The 16,391-nt window shown below is 43.7% G+C and overlaps 1 pseudogene; it reads left to right on the top strand.

Moving 5' to 3' along the window:
- Positions 1-272: 272 nt before the first annotated feature.
- Positions 273-451, top strand: LOC129716388 (U2 spliceosomal RNA; annotated as a pseudogene).
- The last annotated feature ends 15,940 nt before the right edge of the window (positions 452-16,391 follow it).

Raw genomic sequence — 16,391 nt, 5'->3', positions numbered from 1 at the left:
ATGGTAGACATCAACTTAAAAGATGCATTCTATTCGGTACCCATTCAAAAAACTTGGAGATAACTTGGCAGTGTTAATTATCGACTATGGCTATTACAGCCAAACTGCTTCCAGATATTCTAACCAGCCCTGGCTATATTAAGGAACTATCGTCATGGCATGTTCCAATGATATTAACGACGACTAATCCATGGGTATAGCTATCACAGCTTTAGCTATTATTCTTTTAGCCAAGCTTGTCATGCAATCCAGACAGATCTACGATTGAAACCATCGCTCTCAGCCTTGACTAAGATCAAGCGGAGTATCTGTTGTTGTTAGTTCTATTTTGACTCGTCCCTTATCAAGGGACCATATATCAATTGATTTGGAACAAGGAGATGGGGAGGGGCTTGTTCTGTCCACTCCACGCATCAACCAGTATTGCAGTACCTTGAAATATAAATCCTCTACTGTTGACTATTTGGTATTCAACACTCTACCCACTTATCTTTAACTTGACAGGAGAGTCTGTATGACACAACCTGTAACAATTAATGGTATCTACCTACCATTCAACAGTGGCAAGAGTATTGGGAGTTAGTAGCAGCTGTTCCAGCTACTTAACTTGAACCTTCCATTAAGGCTAGGTGCTAATGTTTAAACTACCCACACCCAAAACATGGTGGCATATGGACTAATCTGGAGTCGTCATCACTATAGACACTAGGCGTAAAACCTAGTTTGGAAATTTTGAGTACGCTCTATTGGCAAAGCATATTATCCTGCAGTGCACCATTTTGCATGTTCGTTTATAATTAACAACATCACAGTAGTGACATACACAAACCACTTGGGCAGAATAAATCGATGTCATGTGACATTTATTTAACAATTGAAAACTACAGGTCGTCAAAAATATACGACCATCAGCAAACTTACCTACTAGGTGAGCTAAATACTGTAAACAGACATATTAAACCCAAGTATTGCTGGAATTACAAAGCAATATGGAACACCCGATATCGATTTCACTGTATTCAATTGAATTCTCCACATACCGATGTATGTCGCAAGAAACCAAATTTGAGGCAGGGGCAATGAATTCATTCCCACTGAATTAGGAAGCGTGAGGGGGGAATCTAATCTATGTTTTTCCCCTTTTTTCCTACCTCATCAGGTACTACAGCCTCATCAGTCGGGTACTACGCACATGCCACGATAAATTAAACTACTGGATTGCAGGTTTGAAAAGACCATCACTGGATTGCAGAATTGGGAAGACCTCTGCTGGGCCTGGATTGTCAATAGCGCTATCAACACAAGGATGGCATCCCATCGCATATCCACTGGGGAACATACTTGGCGAACATCAAGAAGTGGGAAGATACCATTCAAATACAGGAACTACATATTCAACTACAACAAACCTGTACTGGAGTTCTGGCAGGTCTTCACCACAATGAAGGATTCAGCCAGAAGTGCTCTGTCAGCCTACTTAACTCGGGCACCAGGACCACAGGCCATAGGGTACCTCCCTCTGGTGATCAAATTTAGGAGAGGTTAATCCCCCAGACCCAGGTATACCCAAATCTGGGATGTCAGTATGGACCTGACGTACCTTAGGGGATGGTCACCAGCCAGGTCCCTCACCCTGGAACAGCCCACCCTGAAGGGACATGCTGATGGCCTTGTCTCAGCACAAAGAGTCCAGTTTCCTCCATTCACTACGATTGGACAATATGGTCCACTACACCATGTTACATTACCATTAGGGACTGGGCAAACAGAGCAGGCCAGGAACATCAGGTCTAGTTATGGAATTCCGGGCATACCCACCTGAACCACGGCTATGTGTCATGACCCACTTATTGAACTACATCGACACAATAAGTAATCCTCGAGGGAGAGAAAAAGCCTTATGGGTCAGCCACAAGAAACGTTATGGTCGGGTGACGAGCCAAACTATCTCAAGTGGCTCAAGCAGGTACTGGGAGTTGCTGGAGTACATATTAACGTGTATAAATCTTACTCCACCAGGACAGCATCCACGTCAGTAACTAAGAGGATGGACATGCCAATCCACCACATCCTGGCTACAGCGTGGTGGTCTAATGAGTATACGTTCCAAACTTTTATAACAAACCACTAGCAGAACCTGTATCGGTTGCAGAAAAATAGTCTGCAAAAAATATATAATTTAAGCCCGGGGGAGCATTTGGTCTTGTTGTTGTTAATAACACCATTATTGTTTTTACAAACAGATTCATGGTTGATTACAATAACATACATCCTCCCTCGAATGACTTCGGCAGTGAATGAAGTATGAACTGTTACACGGTTTGAAATCACAGAGCTTTAAAATCTTCACGTAGTCACTCACGTGACTCCAAAGTAAAATGGTAAGATTAAACGAGAACTTACCAGTTTGAAGTTTGATTTGTATTTTATGAGGAGTTACGATGAGGGATTACGTGCCCTCCGCTCCCACCCTCAATAATATGGGTCAAACTGATAACTGAGGTCTCCTTTTCTTTACTATGTTTATTTCAATAACTGTGTCTATCTGTGATTCCACACCGCTGCTTTGAAGTATGTCGCGCATGCGTGCTGAGCGGGCTCTTCACGTAATCCCTCATCATAACCTCATAAAATACAGATCAAACTTCAAACTGGTAAGTTCTCGTTAAATCTTACTATTATATTGCTCATACGATCATAAGGCAATAAGGAATAAGAGTAGAATTAGGCCATTTGGCCAATCAAGTCTACTCTGCCATTCAATCATGACTGATCTATCTCTCCCTCCGAACCCCATTCTCCTGCCTTCTCCCCATAACCTCTATCACCTGTACTAATCAAGAATTTATCTATCTCTGCCTTAAAAATATCCACTGACTTGGCCTCTACAGCCTTCTGTGGTAAATAATTCCACAGATTCACCACCGACAAAATACATTTCTCCTCATCTCCTTCCTAAAAGAACATCCTTGAATTCTGAGGCTATGACCTCTAGTCCTAGACTCTCCCACTCCTCTCTACATCCACTTTATCCAAGCTTTTCACTATTCTGTATGTTACAATGAGGTCCCCCCTCATTCTTCTAAACTCCAGCGAGTACAGGCCCAGTGCTGACAAACGCTCATCGTGGATTAACCTACTCATTGTTGTCACTTGCACCTGCTCTGGAGTCCTTTGCATGAACACCATCCAATTTTGCCTCACACCAGCATCCTTATTGTGATTTATTCTCCTCTGCCCCATTGCTAATCGACGGCTTTATTTACTCTTTCCTACACCACCCTCACTCTGCTTCTGCCTGGTCCCAAAGCCAGTAACATCACTAACATTTCTGGTTTCAAATGTAAGGAAACTCTCAGCAAAGTCATAGCTTAAATTGGTTAGTGTAGATCAGTGCATGTTCCCTTAACCATAGTGACCTCCCCACTACTAACCACTCCCCATTGTCTCCAGTATAATTGTAGTGTCTCCACCTCTAGCTCGCTCTCTAGCTCCAGTGATGACCACGGACAGCTACAGCTTAGTGTTAACTCTCAGTTAATAAACAGTTACAGTAAAAGACTTGTGTGTGCAGTAAGTCATGTTACATGGTGTCACAGCGGTAGACCTGCGTCTCCTGTTTATCGGTTTTTATTTTCTTATTTCTTTCTCCCAGTCCTTCCCTCCGTCCGTTTTGTCATGTCCCACTCCTGTCGTCGACCAGACACGTTGGTTTTCGACACGGACATTGTCCATCGCTGGACCGTGTTCCAGCGCGATTTCGAACACTACATTGCCATTGCCCATCCTGATGCCACTCCTGCTGTACAGGCTCACCTGTTGCTCAACCTCACGGGACCTGCAGCTATGGATCAATATGCATCGTTCCATTTCGCTGCCGGAGAGGACCGTCACGACCCGGTATGTCTCATCGCTAAGTTCACTGCCCTCTGTGATATACCCACCAACAACATCATCGAACGCTTTAAATTCTTCCAGAGGCAGCAGCTACCAGGCGAGCATATCGACGCTTACATTGCCGCCTTGCATCACCTGGCTCGGCGCTGCCGCCTTGAGACAATCACCACTGAAGAATTAATTAGGGACGTCCTGGTTCATGGTCTCCGCAACGATAGACTGCGTGAGCAGCTCCTAGTGAAACCCGATCTGACACTGCGGGATGCAATGTATGCTGCCCGCATGTCCTCAGCCGTTGGTTCCGTGTCCCGACCGGCTTCCCAGGACATTAACTTTACCGGTCCAGCCGGTCGCCTGACTACACGACGAAACCCCGCGGCTCTCCCCATAAAGGTCGCCACCTCAACTGTCCCGCGCCGTTGCCCTAACTGTCATTTTACAGCGCATCCCTCAAACGTTTGCCCCGCACAGGGCAAGACCTGTCTTTCCTGTGGCAAACTCAACCATTTTTCTGCCGCCTGCCGTTCCCGTGGGAAGCCAGTCCCTGCTCCGAGAAGGAGTCTAAACAACCTCGCCGATCTAAACAACCTTGCACTCCCTGATAGCGCTCTGCTTTCTCAGTACGAGCTGGAGGAGCTCCCAGACTCTGATGCAGTCTCCTCCCATGAAGATCCAACTATTTTTTCACTCTTGGGTGCACCTGCTCTGATTACAGATCCCTCTGTGCATGTTACTGTGAACGGCCATTCCTTTTCTGCCAAGGTCGATACTGGCGCTTTCGCCAATGTTATGTCAATAAGCCTTTTCAAGCAGATCAGATCTGGTGAGAAAGTTCTTCCTGGCGACACCTGCCTCCATGCCTATGGGGGGGGCGTCCTGGTTCCCGTGGGAAAGGCAACTCTTATCTGTACAGTTCTAGAGGCCTCTCGGCCCCTCACTTTCCACCTTCTGGACTCTGACAACGTCACCCTGCTGGGCGCCCGTGCGTGTCAGGACCTGGGGCTAGTCTCCTTCCACCACAGCATTCACCTGGTGCAGGCCCCCATGGACCCACTGACCGAGTACCCCGACCGCTTTGATGACATTCTGGGCAAGCTGCCCTGCGACTATAAAATTGTCGTCGACCCGAGCGTCGACCCGGTGATTCGGCCGGCACACCGCGTCTCCTTTGCAATGAAGGGCCGCGTGGAGTCTCCTCTGCGCGATATGGTGACCATGGGCATCCTCAATAAACAGTTATAGTAAAAAGACTTGTGTGTGCAGTAAGTCATTTTACAGTTAGCATTTCCAACATTCTCTGTTTTCATTTCAAATTACCAGCATTTACTATTTTTTGCATTTGCATTAGTTCAATATACTTAATAAACGTACAGCTCTTTTGATTGAGAATGACCTGTAAGACTACTCAGACTTTTTCAACTTTATCCTTTGTTAAATTTCACCTGGCAATTTCACACAGCTTTGCAAAAGTTGGGCCCTGATGCACACAGTAAAGGCATGTGTCTTGGTAATATGGTTTGCATGTAAACACATTAATTGTCAGCAGTAAGCACAGCTGACATAGTTGAAGGCAAACAGTGAATAACATTATACAGCGTGAAGGACCCATGCACAACCAAATGATGACAGTAATTAGCATGGAAGACCACCCCTGCCCCATCTACCACATTCCCCTCCCTGAATCTACCACATTCCCCTCCCTCCCCCTCGACTGCTTACAATCACCGCTTGTTCCCACCATTGCAATTTTGAAGTTTTCATGGATTAGACTAAAATTTCAAAAATCAGCGTACAGGTCTGGCTGAAAGCACTTCTACTGGATATGAATGCTTGTGCTGAATCAGACATGCTTCAGGACATGGACGCACAGTTGAAATTGAACCGTACTGAGAAAATGAGGCAGCATGGAATTGGACAACCTGCCAGATGTTGTGTGGGATGGGCAAAGGAGAAGTCGAAGGGTTCTGAGCGGGAGCTCACCGGACCCTCGCAGTGGCGGCGGTGAAGCCATGCGGGGGGCCTCACGGATCGACCCATGATCGGCGGTCGATGAGGGCACGAGAGAACCACCGTGAGGGGGAAGAAGAATGGAGGACCAGGTGTGGGGGGATCGCCGTGAGGGAGGGGGAAGAACAATGAACAATGGAGGATCACGGCATGGGGGGATTGCTGTGAGATGGGAGGAGAGCAAAGGGGGACCCGGAGCGGGGGTGGGGGAAGGGGAGGAGAACAAAGGAGGAGCCTGGGCGTACTTTGTAACTTTGTCAGTGCTGTATGTGGTGACTATTTGCATACCTTGGGTATACAAGCAAAGAATTTTACCGTGCCTTATCACATGTGACAATAAAGTATTCCATTCCATGTTGACAGAAGGTTGCCAGTAAGTACGGGTCTAGCTTCCTCATTGTACAACCCCCTCATGTAATTTGTAAACCTACACTGTAATGACTCCTAAACCCATATATCCCTCCACAGGTACAGAGACCAGAACTACTACAGTATCTAAAATGTGGTCCAGTCAAGCCCATTCAATCTCAACAAGGTTTCCTCACTTTTGTGCATGTCTGAAGAAGGGTCTCGACCCGAAACGTCACCCATTCCTTCTCTCCAGAGATGCTGCCTGTCCCGCTGAGTTGCTCCAGCTTTTTGAGTCTATCCCCTTCATTGAAGGCTGACATACCATAAACTTTTTCGTTGCTTGCTGTACCTGCATATTTAGTTTCCAGGTCCTCCACTGAATAGCACACCAAGATCTCAATGAATGCGAAAGTTCTCCAGTTTCTCATCCTTTAAACAATATTCAGCTTTTCTCTTCTTCTTACCGCCGCATCCCTCATATGTCAAGCAATTGTCTAAAATAGTCATACTCTGGAAATCAATCCTTTCCATCAACATCCTGAAACTCCTATTTATTATTACTATGTGCCATCCAAACGGTGGGACAGAGATCTCTCAATGATGCCAATGCAGTCGAGTGCAATCAAACAAAAGTATCTCTTGAAGACCTCGCCTTCCAGTGAGATCCCAGAAAGTCTTGAACATCAGGTCAAATGTAGCTAAGAAGACAATGTGCTAATCAACAGCTAACATTTGAAAACTGTTAGATGAAACGTATGCGGAATAAGCACAAAAGGTGGCAAGTGCAGAACATGTTGTGCTGTGCAATGTTCATGCTGTGCAATGTTACTCACTGTTACGCAGAGCTGTACAAGTCTATTAAGTATATTGAACAAATGCAAAAGCATTTGCCTTCAGGCAGTGTTTGCCTTCATCTATGTCAGCTGTGCCTTACCGCTGACAATTAATGTGTTTACATGCAAACCACGTTAACAAGACACATACCTTTCCTGTGTGCATCAGGGCACAACTTTTCCGATGTGCAAAGCTGTGTGAAATTGCCAGGTGAAATTTAACATGGTGGATGAAAAGTGCTACAGATGTGTAAAAGTGGACAAAGATTGTGCTCCAAGAATGATTAAAAAAAGGTAAAGTTGAAATAGTCTGAGGAGCCTTAACAGACCATTCTCAATCAAAAGAACTACAAGACTATTAACTATATTGAACTAATACAAAATCAAAATATAGTAAATGCTGGTCATTTCAAATGAAAACAGAAAATGGTGAAAATGCTCACCAGTCTATCACCAAGAGTGTCTCAACAACACCACCACACTCCAAGATAGTTGGGTCCTGACTTAGGGAAAAAAGCCTGCTTGACTTATTCTCACTGACCAAATTGTCATGAATACATCCGGCCAAGATATTACTTACAGGAGGCGCCATTAAGCAGTCCTCTTCTAGACAAAGTTCAATAGAGCTGAGAAATCCTCTATTATATCATATAGTGTGATCATATAGGCCGGATCCAGATTAGATATAACAGCCTAATCAGATTTTTCAGCCTGGAGTTGGTAGACTGGTCAATGTTCAAGGATTCGACAATGGACTTAGACGAATGTGCCATGGTTTGTTGGAGGAGTGACTCTTGGAATGACTACGAGGTCCACAATCTTCCAACCAGATCTTATGCATTCGCATCTGGCAGCACAGGTTCAGTCAGTAAAATCAAGGAACTGAATGGTGACTTGAGAAGAGGAAGGCCGAGAATCCACAAACCTGTCTTATTCAATGGATAGAATATCCAGAATAGTGGGTAGAATCAACAACTTCACGTTCCTAGGTGTGCATATCTCTGACGATCTGTCCCAGACCCAACACATTGATACAATCCTGAAGAAAGCCCATCAATGCCTCTACTTCCTTAGAAGATTGAGGAGGTGGCTCTAGAAATCATGGACGCATTGGTGATCATTTTCCAATGTTCTATAGATTCTGAATCAGTTCCTGTGGATTGGAGGGTTGCTAATGTTATCCCAAATTTCAAGAAAGGAGGGAGAGAGAAAGCAGGGAATTATAGACCAGTTAGCCTGACATCGATGGTGGGGAAGATGCTGGAGTCGATTATCAAAGATGTAATAGCGGTGCATTTGGATAGCAGTAACCAGATCAGTCCAAGTCAGCATGGATTTACGAAGGGGAAATCATGCTTGACAAATCTTCTGGAATTTTTTGAAGATGTAACAAGTAAAATGGACAAGGGAGAGCGAGTGGATGTAATGTGCCTGGACTTTCAGAAAGCCTTTGATAAATTCCCACACAGGAGATTAGTGGGCAAAATTAGAGCAAATGGTATTGGGGGTAGGGTATTGACAGGGATAGAAAATTGGTTGGCAGACAGGAAACAAAGAGTAGTGATTAACGGGTCCCTTTCAGAATGGCAGGCAGTGATGAGTGAGGTGCCTGCAAGGTTCGGTGCTGGGACCGCAGCTATTTACAATATACATTAATGATTTAGATGAAGGAATTAAATGTAACATTAGCAAATTTGCAGATGACACAAAGCTGGGTGCCAGTGTGAACTGTGAGGAGGATGCTATGAGGATGCAGAGTGACTTGGACAGGTTGGGTGAGTGGGCAGATGCATGGCTGATGCAGATGCAGTATAATGTGGATAAGTATGAGGTTATCCACTTTGGAGGAAAGAACGGGAAGGCAGATTATTATCTGAATGGTGTCAAGTTAGGAAAAGGAGAAGTACAACGAGACCTGGGTGTCCTAGTACATCAGTAACTGAAAGTAAACCATGCAGTGAAGAAAGCTAATGGCATGTTGGCCTTCATAACGAGAGGAGTTGAGTATAGGAGCAAAGAAGTCCTTCTGCAGTTGTATAGGGCCCTGGTGAGACCACACCTGGAGTATTGTGTGCAGTTTTGGTCTCCTAATTTGAGGAAGGACATTCTTGTTATTGAGGGAATGCAGCGTAGGTTCATGACTTCAATTTCGGGGATGACGGGACTGTCGTATGATGAAAGAATGGGGCAACTGGGCATGAGTTCGTTGGAATTTTGAAGGATGAGAGGGAATCTTATAGAAACATATAAAATTATTAAGGGATTGGACACGCTGGATGCAGGAAACGTGTTCCCGATGTCGGGGGAGTCCAGAATCAGGGCCACAGTTTAAGAATAAGGGGTAGGCCATTTAGTACTGAGATGAGGAAAAGCTTTTTCAGAAAGAGAGTAGTAAATTTGTGGAATTCTCTGCCTCAGAAGGCCGTGGAGGCCGATTCACTAGGTGCATTCAAAAGAGATTTCGATAGAGCTCTAAGGGCTAGCGGAATCAAGAGGTATGGGGAGAAGGCAGAAACGCGATACTGATTGTGGATGATCAGCCATGATCACATTAAATGGCGATGCTGGCTCGAAGAGCCGAATGGCCTACTCCTGCACCTATTGTCTATGTATCTATGTAAGAGATTCGATATTTCGACAAAAACTTGCTTGAACTATTATAAATGCACGATCGAGAGCATATTGTCTGGTTGCGTCACTGCCCAGTTCCGCAACTCGAACATCCAAGAATGGAGGTGATTACAAGAAGCAGTGAACACTGCCCAGTCCATCAAGGGGACTGACCTCCCCATCATTGAGATCTACAGGAGTTGCTGGCTCAGAAAGACAGCCAGCATTATCAAGGACCCGTACCACATTTGTCACACTCTCAGTTCATTCCTGCCATTGGGAAGAAGGTATAGGAATCTGAACATTAATATGCATGTTCTAGCAATGTTACAAAATTTTGAGATTTTAAAATTCAAGTCTGCAATTTATCCCATCAGATAAAGCATAAAAAGAAGTTTAATTTGACACCTAATTCACTTCCATATCTTCAGTATTAAAAATGTTATGGCCATTTTCATACTCGGAAATTAGCATCTTGTTCCCTACTGCTTTTCCATTGACTTAACACAAAAGCTGTGATCAGAAGCCCATAACTTTCTTAAAAATTAAGAGAACTGAATGAAATTTTCGGTTATTATAGATTGAAACATTCTGAAACAAATATGAAACAATCTTACTTGGATGACCTGAAATTAAAGCATATAATTAGTTAGTTACCCAATTGTAGCTAATTACAAAATTCAATTACTAGATCTAAACATCTATCCATTTCTTAAGAAAAAGTTAACATTTTTATAAAGCCTAAGTGTCCAAATAACATTCACACAAGAATTCACAATATAACATGATTTTTAAATCTGATTGTCATGAATTTATAGGCCATAGTTTTTTCAACCTTTTTTTATTTTTTAGTATGTTTTAAAGTTTGTATTTAAGGTTCCTTCGTGTGTTTTGTGTGGGGGGTGGTGTGGGGGGGTAAGGGGGAAACCGCTTTGGTCGCCTCCTCCATGGAGAGGCGAGTTTTTCCAGGTCGCCTCCCTGTGGCCTAACATCAAGGATCGGTGCGGCCTATCCTGGAGACATCCCCGGGGGCTTCAGCGGCGGGCGCAGCGTGGACTCTCGGCGTGAAGTGGGTGAGCCCTCGCTGGGGCTCGCTGGAGGGGAGCACTCCGTTTCGCTGGCGGCAGCCTGAAGTCGCAACCTGAAGCCGCGGTTTGCAGAGCTCCAGCTGGTGCGGCATCTACAGCCCGGGATCCCTCGTGGGGGACCCGGGGGAAGAAGAAGCCATCACTGCCGGCCCACGATCAACTTCTACCGCGGGGCCGGCATGGACTTACCAACACCCCTGGAGGGGAGCTTCGACCGCCAGCCCTGCAGTCTACGGTGCTTCTGGCTGCGGCGGAGACTTTAAATCTCGACCGCCGGCCTGCGGCCAACAACAACTTAAAGCCGCGGTCTCTGGTGAGGAAGAGCCGATCCTGGACTGACTCTGGACTCTGGTCCTGTCCACGGGGGGGAAATGGAGGAGGACTGGCCAAATTTTGTGCCTTCTACCACAGTGATGAATGCTGTGGTGGATGTTTGTGTTACAGTTTTATTGTGGTTGTGTGTTCTTTATTATTGTACTGCTGCTGACAACCCAAATTCCACCGACCCTGGTTGTGTGGCAATAAATTATATCTAAAATTATATCTAAATGGAAGGAATTTAGTGTTTAATTCCTATAAATTAATGGGCATTTTAATCATCTTGCGAGTGGGATTTTGTGGAACGCGCTGGTTTGGATCGTTGCAGTTGCAGTGAATTTAAACCCCATATCGGCAGGAAAAATACTGCCGGTTCGTATATTTACATAATCACATTTTCGAAACCTGAAATTTTGATTAAAGACATCCTAAGCAGCAAGTTTACATGAAAAAATAAACGGCATACCTTGCCTTGTCCCCTACGTGAAATCCGTCCCGTTGTCGGCGTTGACGGCATTTGAAGATGATTTTAATTTTACTCCAACAATGAAATGATCCAGCGCTAATTTTAATAAACTTAATAAAACAGCAGCCGAAGCGGTTTTTCTTTAGAAACTAAACAGCCTGACAGAGATCGATTTGAATAGGCTGCAGAAAAATCGCATTTTAAACCCGCCACCCTCTCAAAGGCGCCAAAGTCGCGCAAATGGCAGCAACAGAACTGCAGCGCCGCTGAAGGTTAGTTTTGTAACATACCTACATGTTCAAGAACAGCTTCTTCCCAACATCAGGCTATTAAACACCATGAACTACAACTAAATTCCGAATTACAAGCTACCTTGGTTGCACATTAGACTTCGGGTTTTATTTTGTTTCGCACCATATTGGACTTTTTTTAATTTATTGAACTTCTTTTTTTGTTAGTTAATTATATTATTTATTGAGTACTGTACTTACAAACGTGCTGCTGCAAGTAACAATTTCATAGTACAATTTTGATATGACAAAACACTCTTGACTCTTGGCTCTTGATCAAAGGCTTATTCGTTCTATGGTGGTCTATTTATTTAAAATATATACTTTATTCATCATAATATATCCACACTAAATATAATTGGTACACGTTTTTTGCTAATTCATCGTATCGTCAAATCAATATAATTTCTTAAATGTGTCATTGCCTCTCATGTTTCTTCCTTAAACTATAGACCCATGAATCATTTCAGAGGCTGTTATGTCAGGCCCAGTCCCTCAGTGTCCGGTGGTGGCAGCCCTAGACTGTGATCCTCCCCCACAGATTCTTTGTGGTAGCTGCACCGAGCTCCAGCGCGCCCTGCAGTACATACTACAGAAGCTTAGAGTGTGCCTGTTGGCAGCATTTAATTATGGACATCTTGTTACACAAGGTTTGGGCATGAGTACCTTTGAAGATCAAAAGTTGGAGATTATATTGTAGTCATACCTATAATTTGCAGATTCTAATCTAAATTAATTTAGCTGACAGCGTTTATTTAATCTTTATAATTAATTTAAAGTAATAAACTTAAACATTGCTGTGGCTCAAGTGGCAACAATCTAACTTTTGATTCAGTAGTTTATGTGCTTAACCTGTGTACAAAATTCTAGGTTGACATCAGTGGGGGAACACTGCAGTAGTGTGCTTTGATTTGAGTTTTACGGAGTTGCCCTACTATCCTGTCATTGCTAAGTTAAAATCATACTTTGGTACCAAAACACTGTTAGTTATAAAGTCTTTGGATTACGGTGGTGCAATGGTCGAGTTGCTGCCTTACAGCGCCAGAGATCTGGTTTCGATCCTGACTACGGGTGCTGTCTGTATGGAGTTTGTACATTCTCCCTGTGCCCTGCGTGGGTTTTCTCCATGTGCTCCGGTTTCCTCCCACACTCCAAAGACGTACAGGTTTGTGTGCAAATTGGCTTAGTAAAAACTGAAAATTGTCCCTAGTGTGTAGGACAGTGTTAGTGTGCGGGGATCGCTGGTCAGCACAGATCCAGTAGGGCAGAAGGGCCTGTTTCCGCGCTGTATCCCTAAATTAAACTAAACTATCTCAGATTAGTTTCCACTTTCATGATGTAATGCTCATTTTGTCAGAGGTGATATGTCGAGAGAATGCACATTCTTACAAGCAGTAAGTGTTCCACTCAAATATTTAAAGAAATGTACTTGTTCTGTAACCTTAACAGCTTCCTGCTTCTTTGGGATTAACCTGCTTCCCAGAGAATCCAGTGGCTAAAGTCAGAACACCAATTGCAATCAGATTTATGAGGTAAACATGAGGATAAGTTAAGTTTTGTTTAGCTCATTCTGAAAAGATGTGGTGTTCCTCCAATGACATAATACTTAATCACAATAAATTAAGAAGACCCCAGCCTACAGTCGGCCCTCAGTTTAAACCTGGCTTTAGTTTATATCACTGTGGCAGCAGGGGAGGACTGCAATTGCCACAATGCCCCCAAGCTAGGAAGGGGAGGTTAAAAATAAGTCAGGCCGGGTTTTTACTCCCACTGTGCTTAACCACAGAGTGAAATTGCCTGTTTATATTCACCACCTCCACCCTCACAAAGAACAGCTGAATACCTAAGGAAGCAGGGAGGGTTGAGAGAATGAGGAATTGTGTGGGGGTGGAATGAAAGGTGCAATTGATACGTGGAGTTATCACCTTTGGTGCTGAAGCACAAAGGGAGCAGAAAATACGGAAAGCCTGAAAAATATATATATACTTTCAAATGTAATAGATTGTTATCTCTTCCTATACCCTTACATCCTATTCATCAACTGATCCTCAATTTCAAACATAGAGGAATACGTGGATTTTAACTTAAACTTTAAACTGTACATTTTCTGCAACGATTTTCACGAGAAAAAAAATCACAAGGTGAATTTCTCATTCTCATTCACATGCCGAAATATAGATTTTGTTATTGTCTTTTTAAAATTCAAAATGTATCCAAGAGTTTACAAACTTGTCATAAAGCAGAAGGGGAACTACAATCAGGCAGCACATCCAGGGGCGACTTTGCTTTACCCTTTTGCCTTTGTCTTTGTTTGTGAAACTCTCAAAATGGTTCCCATGTTTCCTGGGAAGAATGAGTTAAAATAGCTTATTTTGCCCTTCTCTTTATACCAGCACGCCCTTCCCCACACCCACCACCTGCTGTTAAAACCACTCTACACAATGAGCCACAGCCCCAGACTTGGCAGATGTGAAGATGCCCAGGGGTCTCGCAGATGTTTTGCTCCTGGGTCACGTGGGGGCACCAGGAAAAGGGGGAAAATTATTGAGGAATTTCAAAGGTCACTTCTGGACAAAAATAGTGAAAATTGCCCACATGTCACATAATAACAAAAGTAATGACTTGTCTGAAGTCTGACTCTTGGGCCTCTGAGAACGGGGAAATTGGTTTCAAAGAGGTCTTGGGTGGGGGAGGTAAAAATAGGACTTCAATGGAAAAGGAAGCCTTTTGGTTTTTAACCAGTTTGAATATACTAAGCACTGCCTAATCCATCCTTTGCTAAATGGCCAGTTACAATACAGCTTGCATCCATACAAAGAAAGTTGTTTGAATCTGCTTTGAGGTAAAATGTGTTACTCATTTAAGTGTGAAGTTACCAGGCTGATAATATTTAAATTAGATCACTTTGAGGAGGCCGGCTGAAAAAATCTTCAATTAAACTCCAGATTCAGCATGAGTGATGCACAATTTTGACTGTTGTTTTTAACATTTTTAGATCTACTATAACTTTTCACCAATGTTAAAGAGGATTTGGAATTTTCTTGCTGACTGGAAAAATAATTCACTTATGAAACATTGTCCTGCATAATTACACAGTGACTTTCCAAGCAGGTACATTTGACAGACCAATGTCATTAGTCTTATTAAACCCTCTACTAGCAACCAGGATAAGTACTTTCTTACAAACAGTACTGATTCTCTAATAACACTGAACATTTTTATGACAGATTTTTCATTGGAAGGTCAAGTAATTCATCCAGAAAAGATAATGCATGGAAATATGCAGGGGGAGAGGGGGAGGGGGGGGGGGGGGGGGGAAGGGGGGGGGAGGAGGAGTTTACCTAGATGTGAGAGGTGGGATAGTTTTCAATTTCTTTCTTCAGGATGTAGGCATTGCTAACAAGGCCATTTATTGCACGTTCTAATTGCCCTGGAGAAGAGGTGGTCGGCTACAGCAGCTCTTGTGGTAAAGATAGTGCCACAATGTTTTTGAGTAGGGAGCTCCATGATTTAGATCAATTGAAATATATTTCCACATCACTAAATATATTTCCACATCATGATGCTGTGCACCTTAGAGGGCAGCTTGCAGGCGGCAGTATTCCTGTTCCTATGTGGCTGCTGCCCTTGTTTGTCCTTCTTTAAAGGAAAGAGAAAAAGAGAGAAAAAGGAAAAGTGGAACAAAGTGGACTGGAATGAATTCACACAAATGAAAAATATCATTGTGCGGTTGAAAATTGGCTTGCTCTGGCAGAGTAATTGTGTGCACACTGCTGGCTGTTTAAAAATTCAGCTCTTGAGCTTTTAATGTGATTTTCAATCTCCTGACACTTTGTTTCCAGTACAAAATTCCCACAAGTGATATCAATGGTAGTCCAATACGCAAAATTCATCTCTACTAGAATATACATCCTCTTTGGCCTAATGCATGGCAGTTCTTATTTACTTGCTAAGCAATTGGGTTTTAAAAACTCAATTTCCTCAGAAACTGAACTGTTTAGCTACAATACTCAAACTGCATTCTTCGACTACAGAAGGGTCCTGACCCGATACGTCGCCTATCCATGTTCTCCAGAGATGCTGCCTGACCTGCTATGTACTCCAGCACTTTGTGTCTTTCCTTGATGAACCCTGCAGTTCCCTTTGGGCATCTGCGACCTCTAATCTGATCTTTATGTGCAGCCTGCTTTGCCTAGGAAAATCAGGATCATGGTCATTCTCAGCTTCCTGTGCTCAGGGTGATTCCAGACTGCTGTTGCTGATTCCTGCTACACCTCTGAATTTGCAGAATTCCCAAAACCCTGCTTTCACGCGCAGTCAGTATTAATGGAGAGTCTTTTTGTGTACCTTACTAAAACGAGCATGTCTACTGTGGCCGCTGTTCTTTACCAGCCTATCTGCGACTCTCGAATTTGTCAGGTGTACTTTCTCACCTCCCCCACCCAAATCCATCCTCAGCCTTGCAGCATCTACTCACCCAGGACCAGCAATCCCTTGAGGTTACAAGAATGAAACCTCACAACACTGTTCC

Source organism: Leucoraja erinacea, chromosome 2, assembly GCF_028641065.1.
Source record: "Leucoraja erinacea ecotype New England chromosome 2, Leri_hhj_1, whole genome shotgun sequence".
Classification (NCBI taxonomy): Eukaryota; Metazoa; Chordata; class Chondrichthyes; order Rajiformes; family Rajidae; genus Leucoraja; species Leucoraja erinaceus.
The sequence above is the reverse complement of the archived record's forward strand: the minus strand, read 5'-3'. Positions and strand labels throughout refer to the sequence as shown.